The sequence below is a fragment of the Plodia interpunctella genome, chromosome 7 (assembly GCF_027563975.2).
Source record: "Plodia interpunctella isolate USDA-ARS_2022_Savannah chromosome 7, ilPloInte3.2, whole genome shotgun sequence".
Lineage (NCBI taxonomy): Eukaryota > Metazoa > Arthropoda > Insecta > Lepidoptera > Pyralidae > Plodia > Plodia interpunctella.
In genome coordinates, this window is record NC_071300.1 from 2,820,906 (window position 1) to 2,839,703 (window position 18,798).

Here is an 18,798-nt window from a genome sequence, read left to right on the forward strand (position 1 = left end):
CAGTCGCCGTGGTCGAAAGTTATACAATTCCCCTAAATTTATGTAAATAACATTATAATATCGTTGTAATATAAGTAACTTTGTATTTTACTATTGTGTGATTTTTTGCTTAAAATAAATTATTAAATATAATAAAGTATAAAATATATAATAAAGTATTTAATATTACGCATGTTATCAAAAATTATGATGATGCAAATATTGAAAATGTACCCTTGACCAAACTGCCATTTTAAAATTTATTATTAAGTATGTCAATTTGTGAAGAATTATGATATATGTATTTCATGTGTTAGTTGTATTAAATTCATATTATTGGATTTGAAAAATGTTTTCATTGCAATTTTGTGATTGTAAAATACTCATGGTGAGTTGCACCAGTCAACTTTGACGTTGTCTTTAACCTTCTTGCTGCTGACGTTGAGACAAAATAACGCACTGTGCGTTTTTCTGCGTAGGTTAAAATAACGTCAACGTTGACTAGTGCACCCCACTCTCATAATACTACTTTTTTAAGTTTTAATATTAGCCATTTTTTACGTAAATATCTACGAATATTACGAAAACACCTAAAGGGCCAATATTTCCTTGATTGCACGTTGTACATTGTATGTAAGTTCAAAATAGACTAAAGCGTGACTTCAAAGTCTTCCAACCAATATGCGTAAACCTTCGAGATTGGTTTGGGGTGTCGAATCTTGCTCGTTCGATGTGTTCCAAATCGAATATATCTACACTTATTACATTTGAAACCTTACACCGAACGAGGGGTTGACTTCAGATCACAGCAATAATTTGCCCCTCTGTCGCACGTGATGCGTATTCTTGCAGTAGGAACTACAACCGAATTTGGGACTTATTTAGCTGACGTTAAAACAGAATTTCGCTTGTCAGATCTATGATGTGTTATACGAGGGTAAAGAGAGGTCGGCGATTCGACTTTGTTGTAAGGAAGTAGTGTCCAAATTAGCCTGGAATGAAGGGTCGCACCAACAGACTCCTCCGCGCAGTCGCGGAAGCATGGAACGTCACACTAGCGTTAATCTCGGGCCTAACCGTGTTTTTAATGTCCGGTTAAATGTAAATACAAATTTCACGTATTTTTCAATTAGAAAATTTACGTGAATATTTTTCATGAAGTGCAGCGTGTTTATATTGAGATATGAAACTGTGTTTTTCTCAGTGGCGGTTTCGCGCGCGTGTGTAGCTATCTTCGTTACGTTAGTTTGTTTATGTATTGAGACAACAGATGAACAGTGCTGTACCCGGCTCTGATTCGATGCTCGCGTTTCTGATATCAATGTCGATTCGCCTCAAGTTCTGTGGTGGCCGGCCCGGGTGATTGTGTGCGAGTGCTGTGTTCCCGTGTTCTAACAATAGTAATAATCAAGCGTATCTTTCGACGAGATCTAACTTAAACGGTGAGTTCGAGGAAAATTTCTTGCGTGTGTCGTTATAATTTCAGGTAAAATGCACTTTTATAAAATTGAACAGTTTTTCTAAATTGTATGCTTGTTTTGTAATATTTTTTTTAGATTAACTGTAATGTGAACGTTTCAGCTAAAAATACAAAAAATTGCAACTAAAAGACATGGATCATTCAAAATAGGTATACTTATAAAGTTAAAGATCCACTTTATTCACTATCAAATGTCTTACACATTCTTTTCTTATCAGGTACATACTACGAAATTTAATTATTGGCAATTTTCATTGAAATCTGCACGATTCATATGGTTCAACAAGCTATCGTATTTAAATATTACCTACTTAAGTTCCAGTACTTAAGAAATCTAAATAAGTTATAAAACAGGCTTGGGAGAGAAGACTATAAGGTGTCACAACACAAAACATAGGTGTGTATTCATGGAATATGTTTTGTCTAACAAATTGTAAGAGAGATAGAATTATAGTCTAGTATATCCTAACTAATAGTATAAATCAAATTTGTTACCTCTTCACGCTCTCGCCACCTACTCAACTAATCTTCTTGAAATTTTGCGTACATGTAGTTTGAAGTGTGGAGAAGGACATAGGGTACCTTTCATCTCGAAATATATAACAGTTCCCGTGGGAAACGTATGCCCGCGAAGCTGCGGGCAACAAGCTAGTAATGTATAAAATAGAAAACCTTCGCGTTTAACGCAACTGTTAAAAAGTAATTTGCTATAACTGATACCTACATGTAATTTTGTAATGTAACGAAGTATACCCTCAAGGAACTGCCTCGCTCTTCAATTGGATGACAAATCGACGTGTAAACACTGATGTCAGATTTTCTAAAATGTACCTACACGTACAATGAGGTGATGACGACCTAAACTAAATTCTGTATTGTGTTCCCATTTGCCATTCCATATTTTTTACACACAATCACGATATATTGGGCAATGTCCAATCAAACTGGATATTCTACTTGCCTGTGGGGTACGAATTTATTTCCCGGTCTGTCGTATGTGAACTGTTTCGATAAACCACGAACTGTTACTCAGCTTTTTAACAGATGTTTCCTGCTTCTTTGAATCCGTCCCGTTTTCAGAAAGAAACCAAAAATATAACTAGGTATAATTTTTATTTTTAGAAAACTTACAGCTAAAACGTAAGTAAGTCGAAATTATATAACAAAAAGAAATATGGCCAATTAAAAGTTTTCACTGACAAGTTGCATTACGGAAAAGAACATAAAGATTACTTTTACTTTAAAAAATGTGACAGCCTAATACAAATATGACAAATAGGTAAAGACCTAGATTCTAAGGTTATATAATATGATAAGGATAATTCTAAGTTTAGGTTTCAGAACCGTAAAATTAGTGGGCGTAATTGAGTAGAACCAAGAGCAACATTTTAGCGACATCGCGAACCAGTAAAATTTGATTAAAATGCCAACTCTTTATTTGGTATACTTTATTACGCAATATTACAAATTAGGATCGAACCTGTCTTTTCTATATCTCAAATATTTAGCGCTACGGAAATATTTATGACTTTATAAGCCATGCAATAGCTTTATATGTGATACTTGACGACCTCGGTGGCGCAGTGGTAAAGTGCTTGCCTCTGAACCGAGAGGTCCCGGGTTCGATCCCCGATCGGGTCATGATGGAAAATAATCTTTTTTCGGTTGGTTCGGGTCATGGATGTTTATCTATATATGTATATGTTATAAAATATAGTATCGCTGAGTTGGGATACTCCCATAACACAAGTCTCGAACTTTGGGGCTAGCTCAATCTGTGTGATTTGTCCTAATTTATTTATTTATATTTAATATATTTATTAACTTATATTTAACAAAGTCAAATCATTTATTTAGGAATTAGACCTACTAACGCACTTTTTCACTTCGAAGTTTATATTATAAGTACTCGTATAGTAATTTCTCAAAAAGCTACTAGTGCACTATGTACTAGACTGACATTATTTACCTACTTGGTACCTTTTTATTCTTTCTTCCCAAAATACACTTTCATATTATATCGCGTTCTAAGATTACAAAAAAACGGAATACTTGTTGTCGTTGTCGAAGAATTGTACTTAAATAAAAAGTTTGTAGTTCTAGGTTCCTTGCTTTGCTCTACTAATTGCAATGACAGCACACTACTCATCATAAGCTAAAATTATAATTTGTGTCACTAGAGTAAGTGGTCAATTTGAGCTAATTATTTTTTTTTTCTATGCATCATTAAAATGACCGGAAACCAGAAATTTTACTCATGTTATGGAACACACGAGACACGAGAGGCTGAAAGAGAATTATTGATAATTAATTAATAATGATAATTAAACTAATAGGTACCGTACTTCCCCGCAAATATGTATTTTCTTTGTTAAATAAAGTGTTCGATAACAAACAATCTTCTTACATAGCTGACGAATCTGGATTTTATAAATAAAAGTATATATGATTGGGTATAGGTATATTTAATCGGACAATAAATTGAACTTCGGCAATAACGTAGGTAATCTATGTGATAACTTATATCGAGACGTCTGGTTTTTAATGCCATCTCCACTCTGTCGCCGAACTCAGACACATGCCGACGCGAATGCGTGAATATTGCGTAGTTAGTATGAATGCTTTTATTTTCCGCAATAAAAAACCAGCAAAGTATACTGAATCCGCCAAATTTTGGTAAATTGTTCGACGACAGTGTGGAGCCGGCTTAAAAACCAAAAATCTAATTGCTAACGCGTTTCTCTTTGTTTTTATGTTATCAAGATTGCAACGACAGAAGACTAGAAGCCTAGAATATGAATAGATGTACGTAATAACTGGTCAAATTCAAATTAAAATCATTTATTCAGAAATTAGACCTTCACAGGCACTTTTTCTCGTCAATTTTTATATTTATAGTTATTTCTCACAAGCTACAAACTACTGGCATTTCGGAACGACCACTGGTGAGAAGAAACGCCGAAAGAAACTCATTTGAACAATGTTCGTCTCTATCATGCCAGAAGGGCTTACCATTATTGTTTGGTGAAGTCCGTTTCGGACCAAGTGCAATGGGGACATTTTAAAAGTGTCACAACCTACATATAAGAAGGAACATAGGTTGTGCCTATAAAGCTACATATGAAACATACGAATTATAAGAGGTATACTTACTTATATGATAATTAACCAGGTTCAACAGGACCCACGTTACGTAATGGCCACAATAAAGTGCCTGTGTTCAGTTCTATTACCCCAATTAGTTTTAATTAATCTCAATTATTCGCAAATTTTCGTTCTCTACTGTAAGACTATATAGTAAAGGCTGTTTTTTCAGCTCTAGTCGCTACTTTGGGTGATGAAGCGAACCATGGTTCTACCACCAGGGAGAGTGGTTAAGATTGTGGTCAAAAGATCCAAGTGCGAATCCAACTCGTACTTTGAGAGTTTGTACATCCATATGTTTCTTATATTGGTGTAGTTTCATGTTTATACTGGTGGTATCCTTGCTCTCGATGAAGGAAAATATTGACAGAAAAACTCACTCTCATCTATTTCCACTAAGAAGCAGTGCTTGCATTGTTGTGTTTTAATGAGAGAGGGAGTGTATTTACACTGTAATACAGGCATCATTGACTTGTATTGAGTTGCATTGCGGTGTTTGCTTACCATCAGGCAACCCGCATACCAGTAGTTTGTGAGGATTGTGTATTTGTTACTCTTTCACGCAAAATCTACTCGAGCGATTGTTATAAAATTTGGTACACAGATAGAATATAACCAGGAATAACACATAGGGTACTTTTTATCCCGAAATTCCCGCAAGAGCGAATCCCCGGGACGCAGCTAGTATGCTATAAAATTAAAAAAGAGTAGGTACTATCTAGTTAGTTAGTAGGTCTATCAGAGTTAATTTTAGCACTAAAATTGCCCTTGTGAAATTTCTACCGCGCGCTTATCTAAATAATTGGTAGTATTTAATTGTAGAATGCAGTCGCCATATAATGACTGGCGATCAACAAAAGCGGAATAAAAAAAAAATTGTAAAAAACGAACTAAGTAATTTTGAATTAATTTCCCGGTTCCATGCGCAATATTAACAAAATTTGCATGTAGTTACTCTATAAGAGATAGCAAAGAGAGCTCAAAGGCGCTTTGCAGTGTATCGGCAGGTTGAAAGCTCTACTTCGAAATTATTTTGCAATACAACATACATAGGTACATACCATAGGTACTTAATATTTTCTCATCTATTATTATAGAATAAAAAAGCTACCATTAGCATTTTTAACTTCGAATAGCACAATTTTTGTTAACTCCTGTAACTATAGGCTTTTGGCTTGTAACTTTTGTGCTTAGAGCAGATACACTCTGAATAGCTAAAAAACACATATTCCTTCCATATTTTTTGATACTGTATTAAAATTACACAAGAACTTACGCCTCGGAATAAAGTTTCTCGGTGTTAGGTGCAGTTTAATCCGTGTTAGTGTCAGGTGATCAATTGGCGTGACGTATTTTCAATTTAGTTCGCACTACCGACTAACTCATCGAACTCATCTGAACTTTCAACAGCGTAGTAATCTCCAGAGGACCTCTGTTCCTAACATCTAAACTACGGGAATTCCGTACGTGGTCTTCATTCAATAATGTATTAATTCCCTCTGGTAACACTGACGAGAAAAGATCTTAGAATTAATGTTACAATTTTAATCGGAGATTTTATAGGATTCCCTATTTCGTAATCAATAAGATTTATTTTTGTCAGACATGGGACAGCGTCCCGGCTTAAAACCATTATTATGGTTTTAAGCCAGGACACTATAATTTATTAATTATACACCTAAATCTTCCTCATTAATCACTCTGTCTATTGGTGAAAATCGCTTAAAAATCTGTTCAGTAGTTTTTGAGTTTATCGCAAATAGACTGACGCGGTAGAGGATTTTGTTTTTGAATTTGTTAAGATATACAATTGAATGGTTGCAAATTCAAATTTAGATAAAAAGTATTATTTCAAAGCCGAGGAAAGAATTTCTGTTATTTTTAGTTTGTAAGTTTAGTAACCCATTTTTTCACTAATCTAATCAAATCCATTAAGATTAGATTTAATTGATCAAGCACTTATGTGTGCCCATTGACGTTGTGAAAATCTACACAATGAAGAATATGACTAGGCATAGGAAGATACCTACAGTAAACACTAAAATAAAACGCGCATTGTAACAAACAAGGATAATTAGAAACAAAACAGAAAAATACGGATATTCTTTGAACTAAGTGCGAGGATATTGGTGCTAATTGGTTCTAATTGATCCAGTTGTTAATGGCAACTTCTTTCTGAGGAGCAATAACCTCGTTTATACGTTTCTGTTGTAGTCAAGGAATCCTAAGTTTTGTTACGTACAGTCACAGTACAGTCGACCACATGACATGTGAAATTGTCCTTCGCGAACGAAATATTGCAAGGTGTTGGCGGTGGTTAGGTAGAGAGTAGAGATGAAATTAAACTACTGTATAGATGAATATTCATCCTTTCTTACTACACGGATTTTATTATAAGTTAATATATTTTCCAATTTCATGAAATTAAGATAAAAGTAAACAATATACTTGCACGTGCAATTATTTTTGCTGTTATTCCCAATTTTATAACAATAGTCTTTAACGGTAAATTCTGTAATGCAACGTTTCAACTTGAAACTGAGATGAATCAGGGCAAACCTTACGAATATTTACGAGGCAAAAATTTAGAATGGAAAATTAGCCTCGAATGAAATATTAAAAATATTCCCGAGGATTGCCGTGAATCTAACCATAAACATGTTTGGTATCGCTCGGCGAAGAATACGAGTATTATAGCAGATAGATCGGTAACATAAACAATGTTCGAATGTTTCCCGTTGCTCTGATTAGAATAAACTGTTTATATAAAAAAAAATAGGGTAAGGTCGCCGCTTCCTACAACATGTGGTGAGCGGCACCCCGCGTTTCACGCAATCGTGGTATTGTTTGTTGGTTAATTTATTGCATTCCCGGAATGCTACGATCAAAAATTAGAAACTAATTAATTTTGGCATATTACTTATTTGATCTAAGGGAAGTATAGTATTAAAATAGTTATTTAGCCATAATTTATTACAAGGCACATAATAAAAAAATCTTTTAGTTCTCGCGCGCCCCGATCGGATTGCGATCCTATTGTTGTTCAATTGTTTTTATTACAAGTCACAATGGCTGAAAAAGGCAGAGCTATATAGTTTATACATAAGTACATACAGTCAAGTACATTGCATTTAAGTACAAATTCATCATCAACATTGCAGCTCTTTCATCATCCGTCTTCGGTTTCGGACATAGGCCACCCCCTCATTATCCTCCGTGACTCCTCGCCTCATCTTCATCCAGTTATGACGTGCTGTAATTAGGCATATACTTAATTAGTAACTAATACTAATTAACTATAGTAGTTTAAATATTGTAAAAAAGGAAACTTAGCCAGGCATTATTTAAAGTTGCTTATAGGCACTGGCGACTTTGGGCAGGCAAAGGGCCCTATCAAATTTCCAACTTCTGAAAACTTTCGCCTATACAAAAACAATCACATCTGGAGGACCATTCGGAATTGAAAGCGAAAGATCTTGATAAGAGAGATAAATGGGCATCCTGAAGACTTTACGATCTGGCAATGACGCTGGTGACTGTCCCTTATCTATTGACCCAACCCTTTTCACTGCCACTCCAAAATACTGGATATACGATGCTCGCACGCCGATGCTAAAGATAACCCTTAATGGATAGGGTCATCAGAAATCATACCAAAAATACGGTTTCAAAATTAGGCAGGCGAGTTTAAACGTAGTAATTTCTGAACTGGAGCCATAGATCCGGAGCAGTGGACTAAGTATCGGTTAAAAGTATTGCTTTATCGGTTAAAAGTATTGCTTTATCGGTTAAAAGTATTACTTTGTTGTTATTATAATGTTCATGCCATACAAGATCGGACTTCTTCAGTATTCTGTGCAAGAATGTAGCAATGTCTAATAAGGGTGGGTTGTACCAGTAAACTTTGACATTAACGCCGCTGAAATTTAGATAGTGTACTTAGCGTTTTTCTGCGCAGGTAAAGTTAACGTCAAAGTTGACTGATGCAACGCACCCTAAGACTTTATCGATACAATCCTTGTAATAATATCTACCACAATGGTAAAAATACTAAATAAAGTTCCCGGACGCTATATTTTTTCTGGTTGGTCGCTTATTTTCAAATACAAAAACTTTATCATACAAAATATTTGATCCCATGTTTCCAGCTAATCCAACGCGTCACCGCGACGTTGATATGAATCCAATATCGAGCATCGGCGATCAACTGACGGAAAACTATTTTTCTTCTAAAGCCCTTTCGATTCGAGCGTGATGGGAACTATCCTTTTATTTTTAATATCTTTATGACAAACAGTTCCATTGTTGAGATGCTTTCCTGTCCTGTGTCGTCTATGTGTCTCGTACACATATTTTTAAGTGCATATAATTGGAAAAATCAGGACGGGATCGCTCTGAGGTTAAAATTTATTAGGTCGGGTTAGATTTATTCAGACTCATCTGCATTATGCCCCCCTATTATATTATATCACTCGGTTCTCCATCATGAGATAACTTCAAAATTTTTTTGTGTGTGAAATTGAATCAATTGAATGAATTTTTGCATTACCTTTGAAATATTTTTTTAAATTTCATTTACATGCAAATTTTTATGAAAATTTTGGAAAAATATGTCAGAGCAATGTAGTATAGCGACAATACCGCGCGTTGCGTTATTTTCGTCACCTGTCGAAACACTGAATTTTATGTGTCCTCATTCTGTTTGCGCGCTGGTTGTTACTCGTAATCATACATCATATGTTTGGATGTTTGTATTTACGCAAAATCTAACTCATTTGATTTGATTGCGATTTATTCAAATGTCATGTCAATACCAAATGTTTATACCAAGATAAGCATTTGGGATATAAGAAATAGTTACAAGTACTCACGCAAAAATGATGAGATGCAGTCTGTCAAGAAAGTGATAAAAATATAACAGCTGTGGGAATACTGGGTGTTTATCAACCAATCTCGACTATTATATGTGGAATTGCATTGGCAAAAAAAATGTAACGCAAGGCGTTATTTTTCAACATTCGGCATCCCGCTAACGTAACATAAGTAGGTATAGAATAACTTACCTTGACTCATCGACAAAGGTGTAAGCTAATGAGAATAGCCCTGTTCTCAATACAATCGACTTAATTTTGGACGGTTATGGGCCGTTATGCTTTTACGAGGAGTCTCGATGACGTAAGTATCATCTGTTGGAAGGATGTTGGTATTTTATTACTTATCTAGGAGAATACTTTATGGTTATGGTGTTTGAATTGTGGGATTGATCTAATCTGTGTAGCCTAGTTTCTGCACGTAGCTTTGCTCATGTTATTGGATCCCAAATGTAATGCGATTATGTGAGCGTGAGTCTCATAGTCGGTATTTTTACAAATCTGGATATGATATGTTATATATTGTGCTACGATAGCTATAGCTAATGAATGTCTGCCTACCGTCTGTACACCTACTTCGCAATAAAATTAAACTCACAAATATTCATTGGTTCTTTCGTCATTCATGCTTTCGTCGTGGGTCAAAAAGAGCAGTTTATCGCCGTTACCGCAGCGGTGTTTGTCCATCTATTCCTTGAAAGCGGTGAAACTGTTAGTGTCCTCTCATCCCACTATAAATCCAACGTCAGATGGCTCTTTACTTATCGGAAGCTGGGCGGGCCCGGCCGCGTCAGTGGTGCCCAACCTTTATCATTCCTGAAAAACGTACAAATAAAAGAATGAGAAAAAGTTTTCCTAAATTACAAAAACTTGCAATGAAGATACTATTATATTTTAACTTTTTGCACAATTTTACAAAAATATATGTACAAATGTTGGACTTAAAGCCCTAACATATTGCATTCAGAAAACATACTAATTTAATATTAATAAATAATGCAAATAAATAAACTGCTGTTTTAGCACTTTTCAATCTATCAAGCACTAGCTTAATTTTTATTTATTTTCTATTTTATAACACACTAACACACTGGGTATATTTATAACATAATCCTTTTATTTTCGCACAACCTACGCTCGGGGTATCTACATGAATGAATTGACTGAAATAAGCATTAATTCATTTATAGAATTATTTGATTTATTTTAAAATAGAAAATATTTTGTTCGTCGCTATTTATAAAATATAAACACAAATGATTTTTCTTCCTAGCTCAGGCACCCTTTGTTTTATTTTATTTTAAATCTTAATTTGGATCTATAGTATAACTTTTATTTAAGTAACATGAATAAAGACATATTATTATTATTATAAAACAGTGGGCTAACTATGTCACTGCTCAGCATCTGCCCTGACTTACCAAATAATTATAGCATAATGATATTTATTTGAAGTCGAGTAAAATAGTGTGCAAATACTTAGCATATTTACGATATTTTTTTCATTTCAGTAATTTAAAATTGCCACTAGTGTGTCTTTCCCTTACAAATAAAGATTTTACATACAAAACATTATCTTTTTCTTACGTTTGCAAGTAATCCTAATGTATATTTATAGACGCAAAGTTTGAGAATCTCTGCCTTCAGTTCCGACTTTGTTATCGACGGATTAGCATTTTTGCCCGGGCTTAACATCCTATATACATTAAAAGGGCATTTTGTATCCCACTGCATAAGTTAGAACACGTGCCAGATTAAAAAATGTTTTATTCAAATTGTAATGACTTTTGCTGTGGGTAATTACGAGTGTGAGGAATAAAAATTTGAAAAAAATGTTTTAGATTAAAATATATTTATTTATTTATTAAATTACACTTTTCTTTGTTGTCCCTTTCATTAGGACACGGATTGATAGTAACGAAACAAAAAGAGGTTATGATTAGTGTATTAAAAAAAAGTTAAATCTCCAACATATTTCTTAAAAGCTCATATTAGCAAGATCTGCTGACGCCACTTGCTTTTTACTTTAATTAAAACTAATAAAATACGAGAGTTTAAAAATATATTTACTTCTATTACGTTCTCGTAAGTTTTTTTTATTATTATTAGAATATTTATCGATGTATTTTTAAAACAAAAAATATTTATAAGGATATCTATTAGCGTTGCCAGAAAAGGACTTGGCAATATTCCAAGGAAAATGGCGTACACAGTCAGGCTGGTCCAACACTTTACATAGTAGATAAAAACTAGAGTTCACTGTAGCAATGACCTGCAATTAAATATATTTACGATACAGATAAAATAATTTGGCACGGAAAAGGAATTTGCTATTTGAACTATCTATAACTGTAATTTACATGAGTATTAAATGGAGCCTACAGATATGAAAGAAAACTGGATGGTCAATAAACAAAGCCAATATTATTCATTAAAAGCCCTGGATATTGTTTTTATTGATAATCTTTCAGCAAAGATTACGATGTTTTCCTTCATGGGAAGCAAATGGTGGTCTAAGAACACTTTACGTAAGTTGCACTGGTCTGCAAGCACATGAGGCATGACTGAATTTGCGACCTTCCGCTTATACCACAGTCGTTGCTATCAGATGCAAGACCGCCGCCTCTATATATGTACTCATGTTAATAAAAAATTGCACATTGTAATATTGAGATGAAAAGTTTCTCTTTTTTCAGCGTTCTATTCTAGGTTATATTCTACCTGTGTACCTACCTAAATTCGTCATAATTGCTATGTAACATATATCGGCAAAATCCTATCCAAAATAGGTGCCGCCGGTCTCAGTTGGCTGTACCTAGGTATAACCTTTATCATTTCAACTACATTTAGGTGCAACCGGTCTCCGATGGTTACACCTAAGTGTAGTAGGGGTTTAGCTGTAACACGTTCACTCATCTTCATAAATTTCGCATATTTATGACTTAGATACAACTACCTTTACATTACGCCGGACTCGTACACTGGAGGTCCCAGGTTCGATCCCTGGTGAGGACAACATGGAAAATGACCTAGGTCTTGGATGTTTATCTATATATGCATATGTTATAGAATATAGTGTCGTTGAGTTAGTATCTCATAAAACAAGTGCCGAGCTTACTTTGGGGCTAACTCAATCTGTGTGATTTTGTCCGTATGTGTATATATTTATTTATTTAATTCAATTATTTATTGATTTATTATAGGTTTATATCATAATACGACAGCAGACTGATAATATGAAGTATGATTTTTATTTAACTATTTCAAAATCATGAAACAAGCTCACAAGAATAATTGTATCTCCTTACAAAAAGGCAAAGTATGCGGGGTCGACGTCCTTCGTTATCTTAGTGTTATTACAGAGCCCTTTATACCCAGCTGCACCGTGAATGCACATATTGATCCCATCTCCGGTGGGCTATTTAGACTGCTAGGTTGTAATGGGCCGTGCGTTTGGATCTCTGTCTAATATGTCTCATTCGTGAAGATTAAGCTGTTTAGATATAATTAAGGTTTTAAATTACTTGCGATTTTGCAAAATATTTTTCTGGTTAATGTCAAGATTAAAAAAAAAGTCGAAAAGAATTAGGTTATACGTATAAAAATTCTAGAAACATTGCAAAGAAAGTCGTCACGTGGGTTTTGTCCACGGAATAAGTTAGACAAAAGTTACAATGAAAGTTTTTTTAAGCAAATAAGTATTTTATTTCAATATTTGAGCATTTTGCTGAAATTCTGCGTTCCCAACTAACAAATTCTTAGGAATAAAAAAGTTGAGACACTCCTATTTTATAAACACTTGACGTATCTTTTTTAAGGATATTAAATGTTAGTTAAGTAGTATTTTTTAACTTTTTAATGCACCATTTACAGAAGAAACATAAGTTACATCACGGTATTCAAACATAAATGAGCGCATGGGCGTACTTATCATAAAAACAATTTCTTCCAGCTAACCTTTGGGTTGAAAGAGAAAGAAGTGAACCAAATTTTTTAATTTATATCTAACTGTACTTTTATATCACTCAATTTCCCAAAGGTACCGTCTAATCTACAAATTTCGTAGTAACTGTGGTAGCAACAGTTGTACCTATAGTTTCTGGTAATGCGATTATAACAATACTACATGTGTTCTCCAAAGTTGCAGAATTTCCAGCACGATGAGCGCTTTGTCTGTTCCAAAATTTAATTACTCCCCTACAATACATTGCACGTCAGCTTTCGTAGTAAAAAATGGATGTAAGCAACATTTTGTATCTCTGATGGCGCCATACACACCAACACGTGTCCATCTCATCAACACATGTTTTATTCTGTATTTTTTTGTAATAGTTGTTACTAACAATTGTGTATTTATGCGAAATAAGTAATTTAAAAAATATATATATCTATAATAACATATTTGGTAATAGCATTCCATAGTAGGCCTCAATATTTTATAAAAAAAATGGAGCGTTTTAAATATTTCTTGTAATGTTTCAGTAGAAAAGTTGACATCTATCCTTCATTTTATTTATTTACATAAAATTCACGTCTGAAACACCGACGTGAAAAGGAAATTGCTCTTAAGGTAGGTATTACGAAATTCTCACAAAGTTAATATGAATAAATTCTTAAACAGATTTCTTACACTAAATTATTTACTTGTTAAACTACTATCGTTCATTTCTCTTAGACTATCCATCCATAGGTACATATCTTAAACTTTAGTCTAGGAAACGACTTAATTAACTTCGTTAACCATTTGCTTTTCGAAAAGTTTTTGAATCGTAATGAAGCTATTAGCCGGGTCAAAGGCATTAGAATAAAAAGTTAGTTAGTTAGTTATTTACCTTAGTTTATATTACCTAAGGCATAACGTTATTGATTCTTGATATAGGATAAGTCCTCATTACCAAATATTGACATATATTGCGTTGGTAAAACATAACCAACGCTTTTCCTCATAATACATCTGAAATATGCATCGCTCGGTTTTACTTAAAAAGGCGTCCCTTGTTAAGTAAAATCAGAGTGCATCGCTCTGAATTTACGATTATGAGAAATACAAATTTAAATTACAATTATTAATTAATTAGGTAGGTATGTACTATTTACCGTTTCTCATTAGAAACGGGAAATAGTACCTAATTAATTAATAGTTGTAATTTGTAATAATATTCTTAGTTTTAATTGAGAAAACAATCATATTGTTGTTTTTCTTTGTTATTGATTTTAGGTACTTAGGAATTATTATATTTTAGAATTAACTTTCAGTAATCGTGCAGCGAGATCTCTGTCTACATAACAAAAGAGCCAAATAACTCTTGTAATTGATCAAAAACAAACAACATAAGTTTGTGAGAGAACTTGAGTTGATTATTGATAGCTGTTTTGTGTAGACAACACCTACAGAAAAGCGAACTTTTCTCGCTTTGTTTTCCAAGTATTTGGTTTATTTATTGATTTAGCCAATTTCAATATCAAATACCACTGATCTGCGTTGATAAGTATTAAGAGAAGTAAATAAATTTATCGCATATTCTCCACTCTAATACATTTTTGGTATAAGTATACCTATTTATTAATCTTAATTCAGGATAGAAAAAATATTGATTGTACCTTGGTGCGTAGCGTAGTCCCAATTATTTTATTTTTTTAATTTTTCTGTTGTAAACTTTATGAACATTTTGCTCGTTCGTTACGGGAGGAATTTAAAAAATTAGGGATTGGTTATTCGATAGTTATAAAAAAATAGTATTTAGTTATAATCTTGTTTGTTTATAAACCTCTTCGACAATGTCTGAATGTGGCAAGTCTTTTTTTATAATGTGTCTGTATTATAAATGTGAAAGTAAGTTTGTTTGTTTGAAACCTCTTCACGCTCTATCTACTCAACTAATGTTCTTGAAATTTTGTATACATGTAGTTTGAAGTATGGAGAAGAATGGATGACCAATACATTTAATTCCGGGAAAATAACTGTTCCCGTGGGAAGCCGCGGGCTAAAGCTAGTAATTTATATTTTCAGTCATCATAGCGACTTCATTCAGGAACAGTCGTGTCGCAATGAGCGTATACGTACTATTTCAGGCAGGTTTACGGCGGTACTTGCGTACGATAGGTTACTCATGCAATCACATTGACCTGGATCCGTGCACACTATATGATATGATATCCGGACCGGATAAAATGTGCGGTAAAATGCGGCGTGTAAACACAGGGTGACCATATAGCATGGATTTTATGAGGTTTTTATGTTAATAAATTTGACACCTCTCACGATTATGTGTTCTTCTTCGTCGCGTCGATTGTTCTTATTGTAACAGTTACATCATTATTTTTGAGTGAAAATTTGCCATGATCATATTGACTGATTAGAATATTTGGAAATTTTGTTGTACAAGAAACAACTGTTACATAGATATTAAGTATATATTAAGTAATATACCTTCATAAATTGCAAAAAAAATCCTATAGAACGAATAAAATACGAACTTACTTGGGGTTAGCTCAATCTGTGTAATTTGTCCTAATATATTTATTTATTTTTATTTTTATTTCGATAAATTTCTTTGCCATTTCCCGAATTTACCATTACGTGTGATCACTCTACCGCCGCTGAAATATTCGCTCAACATATCCTCTTCGGACCATGGGAAAATCACGTTTCATACTGCACATTGCAGTTTGTAATTTGTACACGCATTTTTTGTTTTTACTGCCCTCGGGTTGTATTCACGTGGTTTTAGAACAAGGATAAAAAATATAAAATACAAGCCTGAAATACGAACGGAGGATTACAAAAATATTTTTATATTATACCTATTTCAAATCAGCTTTTTACCGCGGCTTCGCCCGCATTCAATTCGTGCGTCCGCTCAAACATATTATTGTGAATATCTCGGGGTTCTAAGCAACGTATCGCGATGGAACCTATATCGGATTTTAACTTAGACCATCTGTTATACAACTGTGTAAACCGCATCAAATTCCATACAGTAGTTTTTGGGTGATGCGCGTACAAACATACAGACACACAAACATACAAACACAGAAAAAAAAAAATCAAAAAATTGCTTTGGCTTCTATTAGTCCCGTAAAGGCTAAAGGAAAAGAAGATATTCAAGAAACATAATTATGGGGGCATAATTATGTTTCTTGAATATCATCTAAGTGCAGACATAGCCCATTTACAGTTTTATTATATGTACTTACTCGTATAGATGTTCAAGTCCTTATTAATTCATCAATCTAAAACCCTATGTTTTGATAGTTTGCTTACCTTGAGTCGTAAAATTAACACCATAGGATCACGGGCTGTTTCTCTCATAACCTTAAATATAAACTTGTTCGGCGAGAAGTGGGATAAACCTAGTCCCTTAATAGCAGACCCTCAGAAAATCACTAGGTGAGCCGTTCGAAGCAATAAATACCACATTCTTGGACTGACCTTCCACAAATAATTAAACATTCACCTGTATTGCTTGCTGCTAGAGTTCTATTTCGCGTGGCTTTCCGTTGTTTGGGTTTCCTCCCGGCTCAAAGTAAGGGTCAATTTAATTAATTATATGAACCGCAACATGTACCCTATTAAACCTTTGTTACGCTGAATTATTTTGCTTTCTACATCTCTATACTATTTATCGTTATTGTAGTTTAAGCTTTTGATAATATATCTCAGGAAAAGGTTTATTAGTTTCGTGTTAACTATAAGTACTTAGGTACTAAGTATAGTTTTTTTTATTAGAGCAATTAACTAATCGTAGTTATTACTACGATTAGTTACTCGATACTTCAATAATCATATTTTCTCGATACTTCAATAAAATTGAATCAGTTTATGTAAGACGATTTGTAGCTTTTCTTAATCGCATTTCCATTGAAACGGGACAATGAAAGTTTTATTGTGGTTGTATTGTTAAGTGACCTTTCTATAAATCAGTCAATATCATAGAATTATTACTATCTCCGCATGTTCCCAATTGTTTTCGGGGTTGTGACGCTGCGAAGCCCGGTGTTAATGTAAAAAAAGAAATTAAAATTTTGTTGATTTGGTTGTTATTTTAAAACCGCTCGCGTGACGTTTATTCTCCTTAGGAATGCCATTGTTGGCTATCTGCTGCCTAGGCTATGTCCCTTAGTCGCCTTGTACGACATCCACAACAAAATGCTATTATTTTAGGAAATCATGCCAAACCAGATACAGCTGTTCAAAAATAAAGCGACCCTAGTAACTATATCCTTCTTAACATTCCACACGCAATCCTTCTAGTCGTGAGCAAACAATTATTTTTGCTTTGTAAGATGTAAAGAGCCCAGCGGATTGAAAATCTCAGAGGGAGCGCCATTTTGTGCAAAATTTTAGCAAACATTTTTTGTCGGCAAAGAAAACGACACTATACAGCCAAGTTCAAATCGGATACTGAAAGAATGTTGCGCGCTGAAATGTTATTTTGCCACGTACAAAAGACATGGAGTCATACTCGTATGTGGATTGTACTTACGAAAATTATACCCCATATTATTGTGAGAGCTGGAAAGTTTTTTTTTTAAGTTAAAATATTTTAAAATGAATTTAAGTAGGTACCAACTTTTGATTCGGTGGGCACGTTTGTTTAGGTATCTAGTAAAATCTTATGTGGAATGATTTGAGTTCCTGCAATTTTATATCCCGGACATGCATTCGAGCTAAGTAAAACATATGTAAACCAATAATCATATTTTCTCGATACTTCAATAAAACCGTTGATATATATCTTATGGTTTTCCGATGAAATTATCCAATTTATCGATTCGATCAAATCGAAATTGCTGATAAATTTCGTTGTTGAAAATACAGGTGTCCCGTGAATTGGATACAGTTTTAATTAATGTATTTTATACTTTATCCATACTATTATTATAAAGAGATAAGTGTTTGTGAGTTTGTATGTTTGAGGCGGGTAATATCCGAAACTACCGAATCGATTTCAATAATTATTTTACCGATAGAAAAGTACGTTATTCAAGATTGCTATAGGCTATATTTAATTGCGACTCAAAATTGCGATCCATGGGAGCGAAGCCCAAGTCAACATCTAGTTTCAAAAATCGTTTAGCTTAACCATCTTGAGGAGGGCAAGTAATAAATAAATAAAATAGGTCAATGATGTGTTATATTTATCTTCGATTATCCCAATGCACGTGAGTCATACTCTGGCTATTATAAACAGTGTTTGTACTGACTTGACGCCGGTCTATTCGCGTCCAGATAGTGAGGGCCTATCAATCTGTGAAGAGAATAGCCGGGACTTTGAGTTGGGTTGTGATAACAAACAAACATAGAGTTCTATGTTCACCGTG

The 18,798-nt window shown here is 33.9% G+C and overlaps 1 protein-coding gene across 6 annotated transcripts in view; it reads left to right on the forward strand.

Annotated features, from left to right (window-relative positions):
- Window positions 1-1,133: 1,133 nt before the first annotated feature.
- The window catches only part of LOC128671484 (sorbin and SH3 domain-containing protein 1-like), a 158,350-nt gene continuing 140,685 nt past the window's right edge, over window positions 1,134-18,798 (forward strand). The window contains exon 1 of one of the 6 annotated variants that reach the window (XM_064436069.1): window positions 1,134-1,465. The gene's annotated coding sequence lies outside the window, so the exon portion shown is untranslated. The remainder of the gene's footprint in view (window positions 1,466-18,798) is intronic. The other 5 variants (XM_064436068.1, XM_053747965.2, XM_053747968.2 and 2 more) reach the window with 5 other exon arrangements.